Source organism: Mytilus californianus, unplaced genomic scaffold (assembly GCF_021869535.1).
Source record: "Mytilus californianus isolate M0D057914Y unplaced genomic scaffold, xbMytCali1.0.p SCAF_55, whole genome shotgun sequence".
NCBI classification, from domain to species: domain Eukaryota; kingdom Metazoa; phylum Mollusca; class Bivalvia; order Mytilida; family Mytilidae; genus Mytilus; species Mytilus californianus.
The window spans coordinates 813,046-838,364 of record NW_026262707.1 but is presented as its reverse complement, the minus strand read 5'-3'; the positions used below and the strand labels follow the sequence as shown (position 1 = coordinate 838,364).

Sequence of the window (25,319 nt, the reverse complement as noted above, 5' to 3'; positions counted from 1 at the left end):
ATCTTAATATTATGTAGAAATATCTTTTTATTATGTGCATTTTCCATTATATTGTGTGCAAACATCTTTATATGATGTGATCTTATCATTATATTATGTGGTTAGACTTACTTCATTATATGGTGTCAAAACGTCATTATATGACGTGCTTTCATCGTTGTTATGGTCAATGAACATGATTATGATTAGAATGATTATACCACGTGGATTATACGGTATACGTCCCCCCAAGGGTGAGTGGGGAATAGAAGTATGGTCACCATTGGTTTTCCTCCGACCGGCAGTAAAACCCTTGCTAAAGTGGGGCGTCCGTTTGGCTGTGCGGGATGTACAAATTTGCAGCCACGTCCGGTCAGAATGGGGACGTTAAATCCGATGCCTCGTGTAAAGAGAATGCCACGCTCTTTGCACGTTAAGAACCCTTGCAACAACTCTTTGAGGGGTCCGTAGGTGACCTGTTGCAAGGCTAAATTTCTGTCCCTATCCAATATACCCTTATTTCCCGTGGCAGTCTAAATTTCTTCGACCTTATTCCCGGACGCCCCTATTACAGAACCTACCTAATTTATTTATAGTTAATTTGTTCTCTTCCTGAATATGCATGAAATATTTGCCACTGGACGTTAAGCAACCAACAATCAATCAATCAATCAAAACTGATTCCGATCCGATGTTTAAATAATTATAATTTAAGATGGCGTCGACGCTAACTAACGTAGACGCAGTCGAAGCAGTGCTGACAAACATCCATTTAAGTTACTTTGTTTAACAATTTTGTTGAAAGTAAAGTTGACAATTTAGCAACATGTCGCATCTCAACAGACACAGACTTGTCGCGACTGGGAATCACAACAATTGGAGACCGAACACGTTTCAGATCAGAAGTAAACAAAGTAAACAAAGGTAAAGGCCAAGGCCTGCATAATATTATATATATTTATTCATAAACATTGGCGGATACACAACTTTTTGTAAGGGGGAAAAAAGAGGGGGCTCCAGTCATGCTTAGGTGATTCCCTATATAATCAACCAAATTTTTCCCACAAAAGGGGGGAGGGACCCAGCCTCCCCCCTAAATCCGCCCTTGATATATATGTATAAAAGTGAAGTTTTCCTTTGAGACAAGTTTGAAAACAGTCAGATGCGAATCCAGAATTTGAAAAAAGAAGACACGCCTTAACTTGGTTAACCCTCTTGCTGCCGGAGGGACACATATATGTCCATGTTTTAATTTTTGCAAGCTTTTCCTTATTGCTGCATCTTTTTCAAAAAAAAAGACCAAAGAAAAAACAGTGCTATGTTTTTAATTAATGTGTCACAAATGTAACGGTCATATTGGCTTGACGTCATAAAATTATATCAAATTACGTCACTTTTCCCCATCTCAACTGTTTCTTGTATTGGCTGTAATAAAATTTAGTCATCAAAACAAGGTCAAAAACACACTTGAATAATACAGTGCAACTTCAAGATAAACCTCTGGATTTTCAGGGTACATGTAAATGAAATATATTGAGTCTGTAGAAATGTATCTGAAGTGAAATTTTGCATTATCTATCACATGTACAAAAAATGTATCAATTCTATGATTTTTTTTTTAAATGCAAAACTATGAATAACATATTTTTGTTAAAATTTTTATTTAATTTCTTATCAAGTTAAAAAAATACAGGTCATTTGCTTTATCTTCATGATCTTGACTCAAATTCATGTGTAAAGTGTACCAATATGTTTTTTAAATGCTGACATGGGTTTGAGCCTTTAAGTCCATTTTTTTACAGAAAAAAAAGTTTTCTTCATCTCTTGATATCTTTGATTACTTTAAATGTACATCATGCACTACCTACCAATACATGCAATTCTGGACAAGTTTCCATGTATTAAAGTGAGATCTAACATTTTTTAGCTATTGCAATCAAAAACTATAAGGAATCAATACATTCATGAATGAGCATGCAGTGATGCATTAAAACACACTTACCCAAGCTGACAATTACATTTCTACATGTGCTAGAAGTGTTCAGAAACGTTCCATGATGTGCAGCATTGGTATTGGAAGGTAACCTCTGTCAAAAGGTAGACAAACAACCTTTCTCTGGAAATCATTACGGTCCAATGAAATCCTTTGTGAACCTCTCCTAATATCTTTTGGTAATAAAATGTCCAATATCTTAGAGTCACATGGTTTAGAAAAAAACTTACTTAATTATGGCGTTCAAAAACATCACACATAAATTTGTCATTTCGCTTCTCCTGTATGAAGGCAAACTTATTGTTTTTCAATAAAAAGCAACTGTCCTTCTTTCTTGTTGATACATATATATGGATTTTTTGTGGTATTTGTCTACACTTAGCTTTTTCCAATTCATGCAATCGTTTTGCTACGTGTGCAATAGGATTTTGAGCTTTCTTTACCTTCTTTTTTAGTTTTGCAAATGGTTTTCAAATGGAAAAGCACATAAATCATTCATTGATTTGTTGGTTGTAGTTCATTATGTCATCAGTCAAGTGTATTAATGAGTGGACATTGTAAGACACAAATGTCTCTCTATAAACCAACTGACAGTTCCGCACAAAATATATAAGTAGTTCTCTTGCATATTCAACTTGTGAATTTCTACGGTCATCTTTAGATTCCAAGAGTATTGAAATAGCAACTGTTAATGACAGGAGGTGGTCATATAGTTGGTTTGAGACAAGTGAGCGCACAACTATTGGGCCTGTATACAATAAATTGTCTGAACTCAGTAGCCTTCCATCTATCTAAATAATACAGAGAGCGTGGTTGTCTTGCAAATTCTCTAGGCATTTTCCCATTTAAAGACAACAGTCGATCGGATTAAACTTGAATCTCCTGGTGAGAAAGTCTACACTCTCTTGGACCTTGTTTAATAAATTGTAAAATTCGCTTTACCACTCCTAAGCAAACTTAATGCATGTAGTCCAGTGGAAAAATTTTAATACAAGATATACCTGCATGCACTAACGGTGATAACCGAACTTGATGATCAGTGTATTCAAAGTTATTGAAACCTGCTTCAGAACGCAAAGGAGGTAAATCATCACTAATGTTAAACTCTACTCGACCCTTCCGTGTGCCTTTTATTACACATCTTTCACAGTTGTAATAAGCATTGTGTCCTTTACTGCTTTTCAAGTTAGCTCTTGCTGGCACATCACAAATCATAGCTTCTAAAACTATATCAAAATCAGTTTCATTAAACCTTAATCCATCTTGTATAAGTCCAGAAAGTTCATGCAAAAAATCATCAAGGTATTCATTTATTGTACAAGGCTTTGAATTTCCACAATAAAGAGCAACAACTAAAGGCTCAAAATTCTTAATACTACAAAGACTAGGCCACATTTGCACTCCAGAAGATTTGGTGTTCCCAGACAAATCCACACAGACCATTATTTAAGGAATTATGTACCCGATTCTGTATTGATAAAACTAGAACCACTCAAAAAGTAAAATCACAAAAATACTGAACTCCGAGGAAAACATGTTCAACAATATTGGACATTTCCAAGCGAGATAACCCAAGTTGTTTTCTGAACTGGTTTTCGAATACATGGTACTAATTAGGTGATCAGTAGATCAGGAACGGTTACTCGTCGTATTTTCCTTTAGACGTCACCCTGATAATAAAAATCAGCGGTAATTATAAATCTCACTTACTCGTTAATAAACACGGGTAACGATGACAAGTGACATGGTATTAAGAGAGAAAAAGAGAAAAGTTTATAAATTGATGAATCAGGGTGAAAAGATTATGATGGAAGGAAAGTCAAAAAAGACCACCGGGAACTCCACGGAAAGAGGCAGTGTCCTTCATGCAGTTTATGATGTTCACCTCTGCCTGGGAAGGCTGGGTAGGAAGAGAACCACCACCAGTTTGTGACCTTTCCCTCTGCAGATTGGTAAACTTTTGCCCCACGACTAAGGTTTCTCCATCGATTCCTCACCTCTGTTTCTATCCTGAGGCAGACCCCAAGGCATGGACCTTGCTGGTGATGTCTACCCACATTTCCTGCTTTTTGTCGTTGGTCACTTCTGGGGAATGCTTCCCTTGCAGAAGGTCTAGGTGTGTTGTAACCAGCTCACTAATGAGGTTGCTCTCAGTAGCAGTGAAATTTAATTTCCTCTCCCTTGTATTTTTACAGACATATGTTCGGCCATGTTGAATAATACAGGAAGTTGATTTTTTTCTAAAAATTGTGGGTATTATTTATTTTAATTACATCGTCAAAGTTAAACACTAGGTAACATTGTCGTTAACATTTTTTGAACATTTTTTAACGCATTGATTAGTTAGCGACTGCGTTCAGATTTGACGACTTCTTTAGGCTTAATTGTCGTTAAATTTAACGACACTTTTGAACAACTGGACCCTGGTGTACCCCAACTGGTACAATAGCCTTATCATCAATGCAAACAAATGTTACAAATTAACTTCATCCTGTACTTTATTTTGAGCTTGAATTTTACAACCAGTTAAGTCAGAAAACTCGTTTTGGAGATATAATGAAATGTGAATACTTGGTGAAATTTTTGAACATATATTACATTATTAGAATAAGTCAAAATAAAAATGTCAATTTCCAGATTGACTTTTTTCATTTTACCTAATCAGGATTTATGGTCCTTGATGGATTGGAATATCGAATCCAATTTACATTTCAATAGGTAGATTCACGGACAAAACGAAGGTTAAGACTACCCCATACCATTATGCAAGGTTATACATATATCATGTTTTTTTAAGCAAGACTAAAAGACATAGATGCAGAAGCGTATGTGTTGAATGGAAATGTTTTGATAGGTCGCCTTGTTTGAGTCGGGGATGGATTTCAGATAATAATGATAAACAGTTTATTATACCACATCTTCTTTTATTATATATTCTTTAAATAAACAGTTTTATTTATTTTGATTTCCAGACCTTTACGAAATAATCCCGTAATTGTCAAATGTTTTTCTCTAAAATTATTTTTATCAGAAAAAGGTGATCAATGTATAATGTCTTGATCCAAATCCAACTACTTGAAGATAACATGCAGTAGAAATAAATTCAATGAAATGATAAATTTTCTGTTTTGAAAGGCGAATGCGTGATCTTTGGTGGAGTAACATACTGTCCTCGTCCACGAGTTGAAGCATATTTTCTAGTTGCATCACTATCTTCTGCTTTCTTTTAAGCAATTTCTTTTAAGCAGATATGATTGTCTCTGTAACTGCATCTTTTTGTTTAGTTTCAATAGTCTTCAATTTTATGCTTTGATTTGATTTTCCTCTGAGTTCAGTATTTTTGTGATTTTACTTTTTGATACAATTGAGTCATCAATTCTACACCCTGAGATGGAGCAATGCTTTCACATACTGTTTTTATGAATGGATAAAAACATTATAATGCTTGCCAATCACAGTTGCGCTGCCAAATGCGCAATATTAATAGTCTGTTTGAGCTTAATATTATATATAAAATAAAGTAGTGTCCCTGACCATCTACTGCATTTCCTCATTGACCTCTGGAATGGGCTTTATGGACAGATCTATTGCGCGTTTCATCAAGAGTGGTCTGCATTTGGTTGAGCAATGTTCAATATATTTTATAGCAAGTTTTGATTTGTACTCCTTGAATTTCAACGTCCGCAAAGATGGCTTTGGGTAATGACCCCCTCTTCTGATTCTCGATCTGATGATATATAAATATATAGAAGTCATTGTCGATTTGTTGGTGTTTTTTTATTGTCCCTTATTCAATAATTGCCAAGTAAATTATTATTTCGTTCTGCCTTCTGAAAAATAAGAAATTTTTATTTTATTTAAAGCTTATGCAGACTATAAATATGAATGGACAACCAATTATTTTATATTTCAGTTTCTAAATGAATTAAATAGTTTCAATAAGAATTGTCCTTTTAGTAATAAATGTTGGTATTTCATAGTTAAATAATTGATACATAATCCCAACACCGATACATAATCCTCTTTAGAAACCATCATATGCATGTTATTATTTTAAAACTACATGTATCATTTTTTGCAGCCACGTCCGGTCAGAATGGGGACGTTAAATCCGATGCCTCGTGTAAAGAGAATGCCACGCTCTTTGCACGTTAAGAACCCTTGCAACAACTTTGAGGGGTCCGTAGGTGACCTGTTGCAAGGCTAAATTTCTGTCCCTATCCAATATACCCTCATTTCCCGTGGCAGTCTAAATTTCTCCGACCTCAATCCCAGACGCCTCTATTACAGAACCTACCTATTGTATTTATTGTTAATTTGTTCTCGTCCTGAATATGCATGAAATATTTGCCACTGGACGTTAAGCAACCAACAATCAATCAATCAATCTTAACAGATCTATGGGCAACACCAAGAGCATACACTATCATAGTAATTTTGGTCCATACTGCTGTCTTCCTTTTGATTCTGACAGCACTGCTAAATTTGTTATTGATGTCTCCATAATTTTTCTCCACTTCATCCTGGAGGACACTGATTTCAGCCTCAGAGAAAGTAGGCTTTCTTTCCCAATTTTTTTTTTTACAATATGAGTAAACTGAATTGCAAACGTTAAGTCGGCCATATTTGTTTATGGAGGAAGTTCCGAAAATCTGAATTTTTGGTAACTAAAATAGCCTCTAAACCATAGTTTAAATGTAACGACGGGTTAAGATGTACTAACGGTCACGTAAGCGCTAGCGTTAAATCAAGTTGAACAGCAACTTTTTAACTATTCGTTAAGTAACGCCACGTTGAAACTTTTTGATGACACGAACAACCGGCCCCTGATAAGAAACTGCCTTTATTTTTTTAACATCACATGTAGGCAAGATCATCCTGGTGCTACGTCCAAGACGATGCCATATTCACTGAACAAATCTTCTGTATGTCTTAAACCTATATTTCCTACAAAACAAAACATTAATTATATTCATATAAACCTGTCAGTACCTTTCAGTTAATTGATGTGTGAATATATTCATCAAGCATAAGTTAAAGAAAATTTCTTATCACAAATAAATTATTTCATTGTCCAAAGACCAAAACATTTTTGAACCATTGTACCATTTATATTGTATTAAAGTAAGGTTTTTTTCGCTGATAACTACTTCGTTGCAGCATTTAGCCCATTGTCTTCTAACCTGATCATATGTACCTTCATTCAGTTCTTCTAATTCATGATGACCAATAATCATTTGATCTTCAAGTTCCCTGTATAAATTGAAAGTGCTGAGGCAGCCATTTTCAAAACATGAAAACTGAGCAGGATTGATTGATTGTTGGTTGCTTAACGTCCAGTGGCAAATATTTCATGCATATTCAGGACGAGAACAAATTAACAATAAATACAATAGGTAGGTTCTGCAATAGGGGACTCCGTAATCAAGGTCGGAGAAATTTAGACTGCCACAGGAAATGAGGATATATTGGATAGGGACAGAAATTTAGCCTTGCAACAGGTCACCTACGGACCCCTCAAAGAGTTGTTGCAAGGGTTCTTAACGTGCAAAGAGCGTGGCGCTCTCTTTACACGAGGCATCGGATTTAACGTCCCCATTCTGACCGGACGTGACTGCGAATTTGTACATCCCGCACAGCCAAACGGACGCCCCACTTTAGCGAGGGTTTTACCGCCGGTCGGAGGAAGACCAATGGTGACCATATTTCTATTCCCCAGTCACCCTTGGGGGTAAACTGAGCAGGAGCATGTTCCTCATTTGAATGGCTCTTTGTGTGATTAATGGTGTTGAAAATTGATTTAAAACTACCAAACCCGTTGCATACTGCTCTTCCCTATGGACCAAGGCAAGCATATCTTGGGTAAAAATAAACCCATTTCCAATAGCATATGCCTGTTTCACAGTCCTTTCATTTTCGTTAAAATAGATGTTATGAAAGTTGTTACATTTATCTTTTGTGGCTAAGTATGATTTGTTTGGATGTGTCAATATGTGCTACTGCGTTTTGACAACCAGCAGCACCAGACAAGTAAAAATATACTACTATTAACAAATCAGAGATAAAAAAAAACTCAAATCAATCAGATACAGTGCAAGGCAAAATTTCTGTCCCTATTCAATATACCTTCATTTTCCAGATCATCATCCCGAATGGCCTATATTATGACAAGACCTACCTATTGTATTTATTGTTAACTTATTCTCGTCCTGAACATGTATTAAATATTTGCCACTGGACGTTAGGCAACCAACAATCAATCAATGTAAATATTAAAGGATAACTTTCACTTATTGTACTTCAGAATTTTATCTGATTTTCAAATGTGATACAATGTAATAGTTGTGTTTCAATTTCATATAATAGATTGTTTTGTGGACCTGTCAAGACAAACTCATTCAATGTTAGGTTGCTGTCGTGGTAAATCAATTATAGTCTTGTTATATATTACCCCCAAAGGTGGCCTGTTGCAAGGCAAAATTTCTGTCCCTATCCAGTATACCCTCATTTTCCAGTGGCAGTCCAAATTTCGCCGACCATCATCCCGAATTGCCTCTATTATGACAAGACCTACCTATTGTATTTATTGTTAACTTGTTCTCGTCCTGAACATGCATGAAATATTTGCCACTGGACGTTAAGCAACCAACAATCAATCAATCAATGTTATATTTTAAGCGACTGATTTGTAATGGAACAGTAACATTAATAGTGGTCTGTGGAAATAAAGATTACATGTAAAGTTATCAAACACATACCTCAAGTGTACTTTGAGGGATTGTATGTAAGCTTATCTCTCCTTTATAGATATTCAGCTTCAGGAAAGTCTTTTTGGGTTTTCCCAACTTCTACCAAACTTTCTGGCCAGTTGTCTCCACATACTAATTTCAACTTCCCCAGTACTGTCCTGCAGATATATTTGTTTCAGCGTAATGGTTTCCTGGGTTCTTTGTGTTACTATTTCTAATACAGCATCCGCCTTAAAACATTAATCATTGATTACATACTCTGTTTGGACCAACTAAATCAGTATCCTCTATATTCCATTATTATGGTTAATGTACATGTCTTATTTCATTAATCAATTAGAATTATTTCACATGATCATGACAGAGCAGCTTTTCCCATCACTTGCTGACCGTCGTCGTCTGTTAACTTTTACAAAAACCGTCTACTCTGAGAAACTACTGGACCAAATTTTACCAAACTTGGCTCAACTATCACGACGTTATCTAGTTGAAAAACTGTGTCCGAAACTCCACCTGCCAACCAACATGGCTAACAATAGATCTTAGGGGTCAAATTTAGGAAATTTTGCAGGAAATGGTGAATATTAAATTTAACGTCACCTCTAGTTTGTCATTAGTAATAAAATGTTTAAATTAAGAAAAGCTTTAGTAGATCAGTTAATAAGATATTTAAAAAAAATGTTGTTTCTGTTGGAAATCTTATCTGGTCAAATTTTTTTTGTATTTAAAATTATACCTGCTTTGGTACTGTTTCCCCCTTTCTCTATGTGCTCTTGCTCAGAAGGCTTCACATCTTTCTTTGTGTCCTTAATGGAAGCACCTCCATCAGACACTACATCCTGAATATCACTGGCCAAAGTATTTGGTAGATCGACGTGTATGGGTATAGCTATCGTTTCATTAGTGATACTCCCAGTCGTCTTCTGAAAATTGTTTCGCTGATTTTTATTGGACTTATCGTGAAATAATTGTCTTAAATTACGTTCTTCTTCGTTGTAGTATGTGACTGGCTGCTTTTTAAGTTCCACTGATCCATGACCTGAACAAATGCAGTCATTAATGCAGACATCAAACTTTTGTAAAGGCATTAATAATGGCTTTATCAAGCTTTTAACTTCTTTAAATGATTGAGGCAAAGCATTGTGTTGTGGCAAATGAGTCTTTTCTGTCCGAGGAGCATTTGACATAGCTCACTTGGACATCCCATTGTTTGTTGAAAATACATAGAAATGTTGGAATACTACATCAAATTCTGGCTTAAGTTTTCCTTTAGATGGAAATTTACATCAAATAATATGTCTGGTATAATCTTGCTTTCGTCAAACTTTAAAACCTTCTGCTTGTGTGTGTGATAAGTCTTCCTTTATGTTGACATGTGATCCTCTGCATAACATACAAAAGCACTGATTGTAACATGACCCTGAAAGACAAACACTATTTATCAGAATATGAAAATATCTGAATATTGTCTTAATATCAGAACAAACAAAATATGTTTTATACTTTAAATACCGGTAGATTAGAAAATTTTTTGGCTAATAGAACACGATGGTTGCAATCCCTTTTCTCTGCACCGTGGCCTTTTTTCTTTTGAGTAGGTTGGGCAACGTTGAGATACACTTTTTACTTTTTTTCCCTTTTGGTTCTTAACTGAAGCCCTCTGACCACACATTATAGTGGGTATGGTCACCTCTGTTATGTCCATTTTGTGTAAGTCATGGTCTGGTGTATGTGCATTCTTTATCTCAGAGAAGCACATGATGGTATTTGTTACAATTTTTTATTTCTATGTGGAGTAGGAAAAAACGATAGAACCTGTTTAAGAGAGCTAAACAATTCTAGCAAATCTATAATCACAGCAGTTACAGCTGGATGATACTCTAGTCCAAGCGTGACCGGTGTGGGCGACCAAAACCGGCGAAAATTCTATTGATTGCTCAGTTTGACTTTCTACAGGTTTTACATCGGTTTCAGAAACACGGATTGTTTTCTGTTAGGTTCTTTATTCATGCCCTCTGTAAAACATTAAATTTACAATCGAAAAGTAAAAGTGCGTGGTTTGGCTAGCCATCTCCTTCTGTGAGCCCTAAGAGAAAGCCAAGGAATTGGAAAAATATGAAACATTGCACTTTGATTGGTCGTAAAAATTGAAAACTGGATTACTCGAAAACTATTCATTGTAAATACACAACTTATTCACAGTCATGTTTGATTATGGTATTTTAAAAATGCATTGATATTTTTCACTTGTATCACATGTTTTGGAAATAATTCCAGAACGAGATTTCAACGAGACAGAAACGTCAAAGAATACGTCCTTAAAGGTTACAACTCAATAAAATCGAGCTGTAGACCAAATATGAAATATTTCCCCTCTAAAAAGGCGAAGATAAATTATGACAGATAATAGTGTTCAATAAATATATCTTGGAATAAAATACTTCAAGAGTTAATGACAGATTTAAAAAGCAGAGTGGTTGAGCTTATCAGCAAACTTTCGAGTGTAATATGGCTCCTGTAAACAGAAGAGTCATACAGAAGTGTAGCTGATCGATTTGGAATGTCCAAAGGGTCCCTACACTTCCACATGTTATTCATTGTGGAAGTACTGGCAACTAAAATTACAAATTTTGTCATGTGGCCAACAACTGAACAAATGGCATTATGGCACTTGACAATCAGCGGCACCATGGCTTTCGAGGATTTTTGGGTATGTGGATAACTCCCATATTCCTATCAAAGGAAGAAAAGAAAACCGAGAATCTTATTTCAACAGAATGGGATATTCATCGGTTTTACTACAAGGTGTATGCAATTTAAACATGAAATTTATACATGGTTCCATCCGTGATGCCAGGATGTTTAGGAACAGTGACTTGTCTGATCTACTTGCATCTGTTCCTGAACCTTCTTGGAGATTCAGCTTATCCTTTGTCACATGCTCTGATGACGCCATTTAAAGATCATGGAAGGCTTCCATCAGTCCAAAAGAAGTACAATGTAGTCCATGGTGCTGCAAGATCTGTGATCGAAAGGAGCTTTGCATTGCTTAAAGGGAAATTCAGGAGACTTAAATACCTAGACATGCCACTAGATATGACAATATCGTAATCCGACACAACTTTGTTTTGAGGAATGAAAAATGCAGAGACTCTATTGATACCCTTATTCCACTAGCAGAAATAGATGTCTTAAATGTTGACGCCTCTGCAAAGGAGCATACTATAGATCTCTACATTTGTAAACAGTAACTGAGTTCAATCAGTATTTTTTCATGAAATCTAGTCCAGTTGAAACCTTGTCCGAAAATTTGATCTCAAAGATTTTAGACTTCCATGTTTAAATCGTTGTCCATAGATTTGATTATATTTTATTGTTTCATGAATGACGTATTTGAAAATACCCCTGGACGTTAGGCTACAAACAAAATTAATCAACCTACATACTATACTACCAGTATTTCAAGAACATTTTAAGTTTAAGAGGACGAAGTAATATCGATTATCCCTCCTGGATACACCAAAGCACCATCGGTACAATTTTATTAAAATAAAATGGCATCTACTACTGATGTAATAAAACACACATTATTAAGAAATAACTATTTCAAAAAATCGATTTAATTTTTAATTGTTCGATATTCGGATTACTTTTCTACCAAATGTTAATTGTAATGCTGCGTAAGAAGGCAGCCACAACTGTTGACACTTGTCAACGTGGCATCTTATCAACGTTGTTTTTCATATATCGATATGTTTTGTAGAATCACAAATGTTAGTTGTTTTAATTTACCCCTTGCATCGATACGTCGGGATTGTCTGTTTTTACGTCCAGAAATCCAGGATTTACCAATTTGGGTTGCGGGAATCCCTATTTAAATTATGGTAAAATCAAGATGAGGTCGGCACACAGGAATTGAAGAACCACCGAGGGGCGCGTGATTTTAGAGGAGGCTCAGTGATTTCATATTTAATGACTTTAATTGTGAATCTGTTGCTTAATTAGTTCATATATATATATAAAAAATGAAGATTTGGTATGATTGCCAATGAGACAACTCTCCACAAGAGACAAAAAATGACACAGATATTATCAACTATAGGTCACCGTACGGCCTTCAACAATGAGCAAAACATGCAACACATACACAAACGACAACCACTGATTTACATGTTCCTGATTTGGGACAGGCACATATATAAATAATGTGGCGGGGTTAAACATGTTAGCAGGATCCCAACCCTCCCCTAACCTGGGACAGTGGTATACCAGAAAGACATAAGAACGAACTATATAAATCAGTTGAAAAAGGCTTAACTTATCAAGTACTTTCACACCCTTCCCAGGAAAAGAAAGATGGTTAGACGAGTATATTCAGACCGTAAAAGATGAAATATTAAGTAGATTAAGCCGAAAATTCAAAATGAATATAACTATTGAAGAAGAAAAGGCAATTCGGGAACTGTTGTATGATACAAGCATTGTGATACGACCAAGCGACAAATCATCCGGCGTTGTAATAATGAACTTAGAAGATTATAAACTAGAGGTAGAAAAAGAATTAGATAACAACGATACGTACAAAGCAATAGATAAGGATCTAACACAGAAAAATTAAAATAAAGTAAACAAAAACTCATAGAAAATTTATGTAAAAGAGAAATAATAGACAAAGACATGAAAAAATATCTATTACCTAAAGGAACATGTCCCGGAAAAGTACAAGCCAATCTCAAATTACACAAAAAAAAAAACATCCAGTTAGAACGATTATTAATGGGCGGAACCATCCAACAGAAAAAATCGCGGAAATAGTCGAAAACGAGCTTTCGGAAAATGTTCGAAACTTGCCCACCTATATTAAAGACACAACAGATTTTTTAAACAAACTAAATGCAATTCAACAGCCATTACCAGACAACGCAATAATGTTTTGTTTAGATGTAACTATATTGTATCCAAGCGTACCAAGAAAAGAAGCACGAGAAGCATGCAAAACAGCATTAGAAAATCGATCTGATATATCAATCCCAACTGAAGATGTACTTAAAATGATGGACTTAGTCATTGAAAATAAAAATTTTAGCTTCAACGGAAAGCACTTTTTACAAACCGAAGGAACAGCTATTGGTTCCCATCTAGGCATGAATTATGCTTGCACCTACCTCGGACAATGGGAAAAAAATTATTTCAAAACAGCAATTTACACCCGTTTTCATATTGGAGATATGTTGATGACATTTTGGGAATATGGGAACATGGTTTAGATGAATTAAAAAAATTTCACGAAATGTCCAATAACTTACATCCGCGAATTAAAACAGAAATGCGTTACTCAACTGAAAACATTCAATTCCTTTATGTGTTTGTACACATAGAAAACGGACAACTTAAAACAGATCTTTATACAAAATCAACAGATAAACACCAGTACTTACATGTTTCGTCAAGCCATCCAAATTCTGTAAAAAATGCTATACCATATGGACTCGGTATTCGTGTCAAAAGAATTTGCTCAACAGAAGAAAATTACAAAATAAGAAGAGGAGAAATAAAAACGCACCTGAGAAAACGTGGATACAATAACTCGTCAACTGAAGTTCAATTAAAAAAGTCGACATTATTAAACCGAGAAGATATATTATAGTACAAACCAAAGAAAGAAAACGACAGAGTACCCTTAGTAATTACTTTTTCCAAAGCGCATCCAAATATACATTCAATTCTAAGAAAAAATCTTAAAATTCTCCATCAATCCAACAGGCTAAAGAAAATTTTCCCCAATCCGCCTATCGTAGCATTTAAACGCGATAACAACATAAAAGACATCTTAGTGCACAAGAAGCATAAATTACTATTTTATAAACAAACTAATGGATGTGGACCATGCGGTAAACATTGTGCATTATGCTCACACATAAATGAAACCAAGGTATTTTGTGACAACACAGGGAAAGAATATACCATTCAGGGACAAATAAATTGTAAAACCGTAGGCGTAGTATATGCAATTAATTGTACAAAATGCGATAAACTTATATATGTAGGACAAACGGGTGATACACTATATCAACGGATGCTATTGAACTTTTCAAAAACACGAACAAAGAAAACAGAAGATCCGGTAGCCAACCACTTCATTCAGCATAATCATTCGATGAAAAATTTAAAAGTTACCGCCATAGAAAGAGTATTTGGAACAGAAATTTACAGAAAAACTAAGAAGCCTTTTGGATAAAAAAAATTAAAAACATCAGCTTTGAGTTTTATACATACATGTATGTAACATGTGTATGCATGTACATTTTGTACATGATATATTTTAAGACGGATCTGGATGACTACCAACATATTAAAGGTCCTAATTATTTAAGCAAGATATTATAGTTTTTCCACTTTTGTTTAGTATGTATATATATTCATTATGTTATTTATTTTGGAACATAATGGCCTTTATTGATGTAAATTTGCATTTTAATTCAACATGAATATGATATTTATATTTTTATATAGCTTCGTAGAAAATCGGGCAGCAGTAACGCATGGCATTACCTGGCTGGTAACTGTTTATGTGCTATGTTCATTAAAATTGTAGCACTTCACAGTTGCTGGGTAGGTCAAAATATCTCTGCATTAAGAACATGGCAGAAAGTATATGATATTTTCATGAAAAGAAAAAAATGAAACTGAAATGATGAGCTCCAGGAGGTTGCTGATATATAAGAAGTCCATACTGACCATGTACTTGTAAGTATTACTATCTGGAATTGACTGTTTTACTTATATTATCAACACTTATTTAAGACTGTATGAAGTCCTATACAGTATAGCCGGTTATTTTCGCTTATTTTGGCGGGTAAGAGGAAATCGAGAAATTGAATTCTGCGAAAATCTATGCATACGTTCGGTACTTTCTAATAACTAAAGCGTTTTGTAAACTATCTTTTTATTCCCGTTTGTCGAATCAATAATGGTTTATGTTAATTTTAACAACATAAATGCAAAAGGCCATTGTTCACTGGCTGTCAGGCGTTAATTAGTTAATTGGTTACATAACAAAAAAATAATGTAAGAGTGTAATGTACTTTGTCAGGTATTTTATCCTTGTTAATTAGTGTCAAATTATATAAGAATTGCAAGTCACTCATGATGATTTTATAATCTAATTAGTATATCAAAGGTCCGGTCAATATTGTAACTAACCAACCATAACATTTACAAGAAGTTTGTACATCTGTGACAAATATCTAAGTATCCTATTCTATTGATTAACTGTATCAAAATATAATCAATAAATAAGACCATGCAGGTAAAACAATTTTAATTATTTAACCATAACAATGGACACTTGTTTGTCAATTTTTACAACTTTTTAACTTTAGTATCCGCCAAAATATTTAATTGGGATTAAAGAATCCGCAAAAATAAAAACCGCCAAAATTTTTCGTATACTTTGTTGCCCCTAAATCGCGAAATTTTACACCCGTGAAAATAACCCGCTATACGGTAACATACCTACTACAAAACCAACATAGCTAAATTCAGTAACAATAAAGAAACTGCAACATGTCCATTATGTGGTCTAGAAGAGGAAGATATGATACACATGCTCACAAGTTGCATACTGCTACATGATGTCAGAAAAACACATCTATTAAGATTAAAAAACATCATCAATGGATACATTGGACTAAGACAATGGAATGAATTCTTTTTTGATAAACAGTCAATAACACAGCTGATAGTTGATCCCAGCTATTACAGTAAAACAATGAAATCCTCATCAAATTTAGTACATATAACAAAAGCAACAAGTGAAATGTGCTATGAAATCCATCATAAAAGACTGAAATTAAAATTAGAACTGAATATTACATAAGGGTTCCCAACCAATAAACAGCATTCATTCTTAGATTTTAAAGATACTACTTTTAAACAAACAGTATAATATAGTAACTTATCCTTATCTTAATATTTGAATGCTGCATGAAAGTAACTGTTTTATGTTTTAACTATTCTCCACATTCATGACGTACTTGTGAGGAAACCAAATAGTGCTTTTAAAATATAATTTTATTTTATGGTGAATTGCATGAAATAAGAATAACGTTTTAACTGTACAAAATCTTATCCGAAGGAAAGAAGAACTTTGCTAGCTTTGAACATGAGCTATCTTTTAGACAATGTGCTTACTCTATAAACATTTTAACCTTCCTGTAGTATAACCCAAGGATATGGATGTATATATGTTGCACATGCTTTGCACCATAGTGTTGTATATATATTAATGGATGACACTTTTTATCAAATATTTACATTTTAAAACTATCCGATGTATATAGTACTGTAAAAATAATCTTAAATAATACAAGTGAAAACAACTCCGTTTCTACTTGGTGTTTCTACTTGGTGTTCCTAATTGGAAGGAAATACGAAGAAGAAGAAGCTTATTACCACTTCATTTTAAGCCTGGGGTTAGTTCTCTCACTGGCAATATGCCAGTCCCGAGATACAGTAGTTAGTTGTATCTGTCATGTGACTTCAATCACTACCAGACAAAAATATAGGCATCGTCACTTGAAATCCATGTTGAGCGAACGGGAAAAAAATTTATGCTATACTGCACAAAATATTTGGGAAATTAAAATCTAATTAAATGGTCTACTCCCTCAAGTCGAATTGAGATACGTACTTACGGAACATAGATTATTTCTATACTACCCTGCAGAATGATGATCCTGAAATTGCTTCAGACTTTAAATAGTGCAGGGGTACATGCTCGCCTTCTTTCTGGTAAATGACGTCATAAGAGTATCTGTAATTGATGATCTTTTCTGGTGAAAGACATGAATCAAGAAATAGCCTATCATACCACATCTCCTCATATTTAACTCATACAGAAACCCAACAACAAAAATAACTGGTACTGTTGAGCCTTTAACTGTGGTTAAATAAGACAATTAAACTGATAATACTTAGAAAATCATTCCTTAATAACAGACCAGTGTACATGTAGGTAGAATGTGCAATTTTTGGGATCTAAAATTAAGAAGTTGTTGTGAGGGAAATTTTTTTTTTTCAGGATACTTTGATGTCAATGATACAGCATGAACAGTAATTGAATACATTGATTGATTGATTGTTGGTTGCTTAACGTCCAGTGGCAAATATTTCATGCATATTCAGGACGAGAACAAGTTCACAATAAATACAATAGGTAGGTACTGTAAAAGATTTAGGGATTAAGGTCGGAGAAATTTAGACTGCCACGGGAAATGAGGGTATATTGGATAGGGACAGAAATTTAGCCTTGCAACAGGTCACCTACGGACCCCTCAAAGAGTTGTTGCAAGGGTTCTTAATGTGCAAAGAGCGTGGCACTCTCTTTACACGAGGCATCGGATTTAACGTCCCCATTCTGACCGGACGTGGCTGCAAATTTGTACATCCCGCACAGACAAACGGACGCCCCACTTTAGCACGGGTTTACTGCCGGTCGGAGGAAGACCAATGGTGACCATACTTCTATTCCCCAGTCACCCTTGGGGTGTAATTGAATACAAAGTTACATAATACTACTAAAATATGAGGGTTCATGATGTATCCTTAATCTCTGAATGCATTAAAATAAATTGTAAAGGACAGAAAAAGAATCAGCTAGAAATTAATTTTAGAAAAGTTTATATTTTAAGATAACTGTTAATGTTCATTGTTGACTTCATGTTATTAATTAAATACTGTTTGAATAGTGGAAAATGCTCAAAAGATAATATGCAGAATAAAATAAGAAATAGCAGGTCAGTTTTTCTTTTACGATAGCCAATAGTATATTGCATTTTTATTTCTCAAATGGTAGAAAGCAGGTCACATTGTACATGTTCAACCGATAGTTAATGTTCAAGACTAAAATTAAACTGAAGAAGTTATGTTAGGGGAATGAATATAACATGTACCCATTGCTGACAATAATAAATTATGGACCGTTCTTTAATCAAATAGGACAAAACACAATGTTTCCTAGGTCGCTCGCGCTGTATGCACTTTAAGTGTAAGGGTAACAGACGTGGAATTATTCATTTGCTTAATAATTTTTTACATGTAATTTATAAAGTTCTATTATTATTGAGATACTTGTTAGCTCATATCTTAACTTATTGCTGAAACACATAATTAATGGACCATGTTTGCTTAAATTCATTGAATTAGAAGCAACATTATTTGCAAAAGAACAAGTAATCTTTTATTTCAAAACTAAGAAAAAATATAGCATTGATCACCTATACCAAACATTTATGTTCAATTAAAAAAATAAAATGAAAAACATCATGTACATAAACATGATAAAGACTTCCTGAAATACTTTTCAAAGTATACAGTAGTGCATTATTCTATTCACTAGGTTTTACACACAATGATACTAACTAAGCTGATTAATTACAGCAGTATCAAACATCATGATGATTTGATGTTAAAGATAACAATGATTTAGAAGAGGGTTTAATTCATGCTTTGGCATAAATTTGTATTTCAATTTTATTTTATAAATAAATTGTTGAATTCTTGGAATGCGATCAGACCTAAGACGAGAATAATTTTATGCAAACATACAAATTTAATGTGTGCTAAACTCATTCTGTAAAATAAAGATATTGATTTTTTGCTGTAACAATTTGACAAATAGAATTGCTGTTAATTCAGAAATTAATACATTCATTTAATATTCTTGCATATCACCGATTACTGGTAAAAATAGGATTGCAAATATTTTATGAAGGAAAATCACTGCTGAAATTTTGGAGATTTTGTTATTGCTAAACTGGCACTGCTGCATTTTACGCATTGAAAAACATTGAGATACTTCTTTAATTTTCATTGTTTGGAGATGCATTATCACAGGCTGAAAACTGGTATACATATATATATATATATATATATATGCCATGCCAGTTTATTTTCTAGGTTCAATTTAGTGATTATTTACATGTTCTCCTAAGACTTGAAACTCAGTAAGCTATTTATAGGACCTATCACTTAACACTAGTAAACACAATTTTTGAGTTAAGTTTAAAGGTTATAAGTCCCTTTGCAATGAAAAGTCACATATTGACACACTTGATCACACTTTTATTTAACATCATGGCATATAGACTGAAAGCTTCAAATTCTGTATTAATTAATATATATTACTTTCCTTTATTTAAGTGTCCTGCACATATAAGATATTTGAAATGAATCGATTTAAGTACTATAACTTGGTCCAACTACAAAAAAGGTAGCTCTACTGGACTTTTCACAAACCTAATACTCTTTATTGTGGTAAAGGTCCCCTCAAATACAAAAGGACACATCGTATATATCTGAAGTACTGATATTCAATCACACAAAGTTGAAAAAATCTTATAAATGTTAAAACACCTGCTTTTATGTGAAAAAAAAAAAAAATTATTGTATCCCTCGTTATAAGCGGAATTAATCAGCACTTTCCCCGGTACCGTTTCTAAATCGCGATCTTTGTTGCGATTTAAAACATCGCTGACAATAGGATTTTCGTTTAATTTTCTATATTTTGGCCTAGCACAACCTTTTAATCTATAACAAAAACCATCAACTAAAGAAAATTATTTTTTGCATTTAAATACGAGCATTAAACTTGCTGGGGGTTTCTCGAATTTTATCTCTGAAAGTCGTACGAGGTAAGCAAAGTTGACAAAATCACGGAATTTGACCATCAGAGATGTAACCCCCAGCACTTTTAAGTGACCTTGGTAGTTGGTTAACTTACTGTTAAAATTTGACAGAGAATGGTGAAGCGTAAAAGGTTGTGCTCGAGCCAAATACAAACGACAGTTTTAACTCATGAAAACGGCATGTCACGTGACAGAGCTAGGGTCATATTGTTATGTTAAATGATGAGAAATTGGGCGACCTTTCATTATTGCCCATGTACGACCATGGAATATTCACAGCAAAGCCAGAGCTGACAATTCTCTTTCTACCCCCCTTTTTTCGTCATTTTTACAAAATTGCGTCCTTAATGTAGCTGCGTATGTTCTACTTTATATCTGACATGTGTGGTAGGATAAATCAGCTAAGTAATTCGCTTCGAAACGGGACAAAGTATTTAATAAAACATCGTTCATTCATACCACTAACATGTGAATTTATTTTGAGGTCTACACTTTTCAACCCGTGCAGAAACCTGACGAGCCTCTATATTTTAAAAGTTCACACGTGGTATAAGTCAATGGATTTAAACACATCGGTCATTTTTTGGAGATAACTTTAACAAACATAACCTTATATCGGTCATTTTCTTCATTACTTTTTAAGATGAAGTCAACAAATATGTATTGATAGTTGTATTAGATGTAGCCTTTTAATCTTTATATAGATATAGGAAGATGTGGTATGAGTGCCAATGAGACAACTATCCATCCAAATAACAATTTATAAAACTAAACCATTATAGGTCAATGTACGGCCTTCAACACGGAGCCTTGGCTCACACCGAACAACAAGCTATAAAGGGCCCCAAAATTACTAGTGCAAAACCATTCAAACGGGAAAACCAACGGTCTAATCTATATAAAACAAAATACATATTATGATCAGTAAGCTAGGCGTACGCCGGGTTTTAAATCTGCAACACAGAAGCGTAAATCGGAGGCAGTTTCTGAAGCTCAAATAAATCGATTGGACCGAGAGACATCAAAATTTGACACATTATTTGTTCAGGACCACCCGTACGCTGCTGTTTCTAAGCAGACATATCCGGATATAGCAAACTGTGTTAATAAAGAGGTAATTGAAATTCATGGTAGTAACGTAACAGCAGTTTTTTTTCAGAATGGAGAGCAGGTCATACACCGTAGACCATTTATATCATTGATGTGTATATTTAAATGAATATTAAGTAAAACAGAGATTTTATATATACAAAGGGACAGTGACACAAGTCTCAAAAGGTTCACATCAAAGTCTTTAACCCCCAAGGGTGACTGGGGAATAGAAATATGGTCACCATTGGTCTTCCTCCGACCGGCGGTAAAACCCTCGCTAAAGTGGGGTGTCCGTTTGGCTGTGCGGGATGTACAAGTTCGCAGTCACGTCCTGTCAGAATGGGGACGTTAAATCCGATGCCTCGTGTAAAGAGAGTGCCACATTCTTTGCACGCTAAGAACCCTTGCAACAACTCTTTGAGGGGTCCGTAGGTGGCCTGTTGCAAGGCTAAATTTCTGTCCTTATCCAATGGACCCTCATGTTTCCGTGGCAGTCCAAATTTTCCCGACCTTCATCCCGGACGCCCCTATTACAGAACCTACCTATTGTATTTATCGTAATTTGTTCTCGTCCTGAATATGCATGAAATATTTGCCACTGGACGTTAAGCAACCAACAATCAATCAATCAATCAAAGTCTTTATTTTTTAAGCAACGTTCATAACATAAATTATTTTATGCTTTTTTCCATGCAAGCACCCCCTTTACCACAATTCACCCCTGCACTATTTTTATTAAAAAACAACTACCTTAAAAGCTTGGTAATATCATGTTTACAAGTCAGGTAATACATGTATGTATCAGTGTCATTAAATAAAATGGGGGTTGGGGTATATTTACCATCCATATTGCAGATAATAAATAGTTAATTCAGAGTACTACTACTACATTGTAGTACAGAAGTGAACTTTTAAAATCATACACAATATCTCTAACACTTGCTACAAAATAAAAACAAGAATAGACAATATTGATCATATTATAGACATGATAGATATCATGTAAATACATGTATATCAAAATAAGTAAATATTGAATTACTGATATGCATTACAAACACATGTTTTGATGTTGATATATGTGACTCGGAGTTGTATGAAAATGGAATGAGGTATAGCGTGGAAAGCCCACGACTGACCAATTATGATTGCAGTTCTAGTTATATGTTGATCAATGGAGAGATTATCTAAAGATTGATTGATTGTTGGTTGCTTAACGTCCAGTGGCAAATATTTCATGCATATTCAGGACGAGAACAAATTAACAATAAATACAATAGGTAGGTTCTGTAAGAAGGGCGTCCGGGATTAAGGTCGGAGAAATTTAGACTGCCACAGGAAATGCGGGTATATTGGATAGGGACAGAAAGATTATCTAAAGACATTTGCCAATTGTAGATAGTAGGTTCAAGTATATATGTGTATATATATATAATTCTTAAATAACTTTAAGATGACAATCACTCTGGGTACACAGCCCCTCCAATAGCATTATTTAGTGTACATATATGTGCGGTATTATGTAAGGAAAACGGCTCTTGTTCAAATGTCTCGGGAAAAATTTGTGCATGAATACGATGAAGAGTTTTCAAAAGTATTTAAAGATGGCGGTCAATGGTAGGACGACAAATGCCAAGCAGGGTAGAAAAAGGTTGAAAGGTTGACTGGAAGTTGGTGTTAGTCGGGAAACTGTCTATCTGGGTTATAACATGTACAGCGCGGACTATAAATATTTAGTGCAAGTGTTCACTAAACCAGGTGCTGCCTCACGTTCACTTATATGGAGCTCCATGTATTCTACAATCTGACAATGGAAGAGTATTTCGGAACTCGCATCTTGAAGAATTTGTTACAATATATACAATTTGACACAGTCCAAATGCATGGTAGACCATACCACCATCAAAGCCAGGGTAAAGTGAAACGTTTAAATCGCACACGAGTATTTTAGAATTTAAATGTCAGAACGTTAAGACTCCTGTGAATTTTATTACGCAAATGACAACAGATTAAACAAGACCACAAAGACTCCATATCAGCTATTTTTTAGTCGACTAAATTTTGCTGTGCCGCTTTATGATGAGGTATTTACTTTACTTCACTATTTTATTTAAGTGATTATTTCTTAATTTAAAAATTAATTGAATACTTAGTTTTCGTGTTATAAAAAACACTTGAAGAGCAAGTAAGGTTCATTACATTCTTTAAATAGCAAATGAAAATGAAGACTTATTAGAAGCACTAGAGCTTGTCGCATTTCAAAATGACACACACCAAGACCCTGAAGAGGTTAATAGTATGACAACTGAAAGGTTTCCTGTAATCAATACTGAAGAGAAAGAAAACATTGTTGATGACGCCAACAGCTAGGAAACGAAGAAACAGACATGATATGGAGTGAATATTTTACGACGTAAGATTTCAAAAATATAGAATAAATAAATAAGCAGTGGTTGTATTAGCTTTTACCTTAAATCAGCCTCTTTCTTTATTAATAATTCTTTAACTTTTACAAGAATTGGCCACGTTTTATAGATAATTTTATCTCAAATTCGGCACTTGGTTTATTGCTTATGGCACTTTTTGTAATTGATTACTATATTTTACAAAAAATCGACCACTTTTCTTAATTGTTGTCTTAGATGAAACCCTAAATTAGAAACTTTTTTTTTGATAATTGTACCAGACGTCACCTTAAATTAAACAATCTTTATATATAATATAGTCCAAATTTCAATGATGGTCGAGGAAATTTAAACTGCCACTGGAAAATGAGGGTATATTAGATGGGTATATTGGATAGGGATAGGAACAGAAATTTTACCTGTAACCACCACCATGACCTATCCAGAATCATCCCAGAAACCAGAGACATCAATGTCAACTTCGTCGAGTCCTGATCAAGAGCCATAGTCGCTTGGAATTTCATCTACAGTGCAGTATATCGTTGATCAGGATCTCAGAATAGGAACTGTACTCTACAAAAATCGTATACCAGTACCACACCAAGACAGAGAAGAAAATGTTTGAAATAGTTTGTCACTTGGTTACATGAAAATTCTGTTTTGGACATTACGTTAAATATTTCGATGCAAAATTGTCATTAAAGCTATGACAGATGAAAACTTGATTAAAGCTTTCAAAGCCAAGTGCAACGGATTCGTTGATACATTACATGTTTTAGAGCTGCATACCCCGAAGGAAAGTGAGAGAAAACGCTTCAAGCAGGGAGAACTGGTTAAGGATTTTCTCGGCGAAAACTTCACTTACGATGCACATAACGCATTTGGAAATGTCTTAGCGAGAGAAGATTCAGCGAGAGAACGATTCTGAAAGGCAGGATTTTCTCGTGTTCGTGTACAACCCCATAATTTTTTACTGATTTTGCTTGTCAGACTTTGATAAATGTTAAAATGTCCAATAGGAACTATGAATTGCTGAAATTGCTGCCGATCTCAGCGGGTATGACTACAAAGATGACTAGATCTGGACTTACCATTCAGCATTTAAAACTGGCTTTTAGACAAGGGGGAGAAGATGGTGTACACAATGTTCATGTTAAGCTCCAACGTTATGATTGCTATCATTTTCCAGTTGGAACTGAAAATTAAACATTGCATTATATTAGGCATATGAAGGCAGTTAAATGAATTGGGGAGTCGATTATGATATCATCAATAAATCAACAATTTTACAGAAATGGAGCGATTTTAAAATTTAAATATTTTCACAAAGTCGGATTGTTGTCTCTATGATAAATTTCTCATTTACATTCTCATTTTAATACATGTACCTAAATTGCCACATATATTATAATTC

General features: G+C 34.4%; 1 pseudogene; it reads left to right on the top strand.

Annotated features, from left to right (window-relative positions):
• The first annotated feature begins 11,173 nt into the window (after positions 1 to 11,173).
• On the top strand, positions 11,174 to 11,832 carry LOC127703913 (uncharacterized; annotated as a pseudogene).
• Positions 11,833 to 25,319: the final 13,487 nt, after the last annotated feature.